Source organism: Cibotium barometz, chromosome 36 (genome assembly GCF_041138505.1).
Source record: "Cibotium barometz isolate CiBa-2024 chromosome 36, ASM4113850v1, whole genome shotgun sequence".
NCBI classification, from domain to species: domain Eukaryota; kingdom Viridiplantae; phylum Streptophyta; class Polypodiopsida; order Cyatheales; family Cibotiaceae; genus Cibotium; species Cibotium barometz.
Genome location: NC_141081.1, coordinates 1,024,915 through 1,026,631, shown reverse-complemented (window position 1 = coordinate 1,026,631; position 1,717 = coordinate 1,024,915). Strand labels below are relative to the sequence as shown.

General features: G+C 49.3%; 1 pseudogene; it reads left to right on the top strand.

Annotated features, from left to right (window-relative positions):
• Nucleotides 1-278: 278 nt before the first annotated feature.
• LOC147617380 (expansin-A2 pseudogene) lies at nt 279-1,365 on the top strand (annotated as a pseudogene).
• The last annotated feature ends 352 nt before the right edge of the window (nt 1,366-1,717 follow it).

Sequence of the window (1,717 nt, the reverse complement as noted above, 5' to 3'; positions counted from 1 at the left end):
CCCAACTCCGCCGATGAACATTTTGTGCGCGTCATTACATCTGTAATTGAGCAAATACCAAGAGTTGCCGAAGTACCCATGGAACATTAACATTAACCGAAAGTGGATTTGCTACACGGGGTGAGAAGAAGCAAAATTTTAATTGTTTTTATTTTGAATTTTTTTTAACAAAAACACCCTCTTACAAGAAAATTGAGCTTTGCTCCCTTAGGCGATTTGAACTTGAGATCCGCACGAATAGAAGGTTAATTTTCACGCGCACACCTGAATATTCAAGGATGGACGAGGCACTGAGCAGTCGGCCAGCCTTCCCAGCAGGCAAACACGAGCTATATAAGAGCGGCTGTTGTACTATCTCACGAAGTAAAATATTGGAGCGAGGCGCAGCAGACACAGCTTATAGCTTGTCGTCCTGCAATCGTCGACGCGGGTCTAACTGTTGCACGACGTCGTCCATCATGCGGCGAATCAGTAGTAGCATCTTCATGATTAATGGCGGCGGCCTGTTTGTTGTGCTCATGTACTGCTGCGTGAGAAGCAGCCAGGCGCGCGTGAGCTATCAAGACTGGGAGGAGGCGCACGCGACCTTCTACGGAAGCCCAGATGGATATTCCGGAACCAATGGTAACTTGAATTAACGTAGTATTTTATACTATTATAAGAATATCAGGCAGCTAGCTAGCTGCTGTGTGGTGACATGACCGTGTATTCTTTCTTATTATATTGGATTTCGCAGGGGGTGCCTGCGGCTATGGAGACCTCCGGAGCCAGGGCTACGCCACCAACACGGCCGCTCTGAGCACAGCGCTCTTCAACAATGGTGACACCTGCGGAGCTTGCTTTGAGCTGGTGTGCTACGACGACGCCCAGTGGTGCATTCCTGGCCAGCACAGCCTCGTAGTCACCGCCACCAATTTTTGCCCACCCAACTACGCTTTGGCCAACAACAACGGAGGCTGGTGCAATCCCCCGCTCAAACACTTCGACCTGGCAGAGCCGGCGTTCCTACAAATCGCCCGCTACCGGGGCGGCATTGTCCCGGTGAGATACAGGAGAGTCCCTTGCGTGAAGCAGGGCGGCGTCAAGTTCACCATCAACGGGAACCCCTACTTCAACCTGGTGCTGCTCACCAACGTGGGCGGCAGCGGAAGCGTGACAAGCGTGTCCATCAAGGGATCCAAGAGCGGCGGCTGGATCCCCATGTCCAGGAACTGGGGTCAGAACTGGCAGTGCAACACCGTCCTCACCGGCCAGTCGCTCTCCTTCCTCGTCACCACCGACGACGGCAAGTCTCGCACGCTCTTCGACGTCGCCCCCTCCAACTGGGGCTTCGGCCAGACCTTCGAAGCTCGCGGCCAGTTCTAAACATTAACGCTACAAATAACACATGTCCAATAAATATAGGGACTAGCTTTTTATATCGAGAATGCAGATTTCTTTTTTCATTTTAATTCCAATCACCATTTCGATGGAGTAAAGCTCCATTGTAAACCCTTCTTCATTGGGTTTCTCAATACCAGGTGAAATTCCATCGGCACCCCTTCAATGCACATCAAACCTAGGTACTTTGCAAGCATGTGTCTTTTGTGGATCTATGACATGCACTTGCAAAGTACTAATCGGTTAAGAAGACAACAGTCATTAAAGATTAGCGATTAAAATGTTGATTACAAATTTGTGAATAAGTACTTTATTGAGAATTAATATTGATTTGACA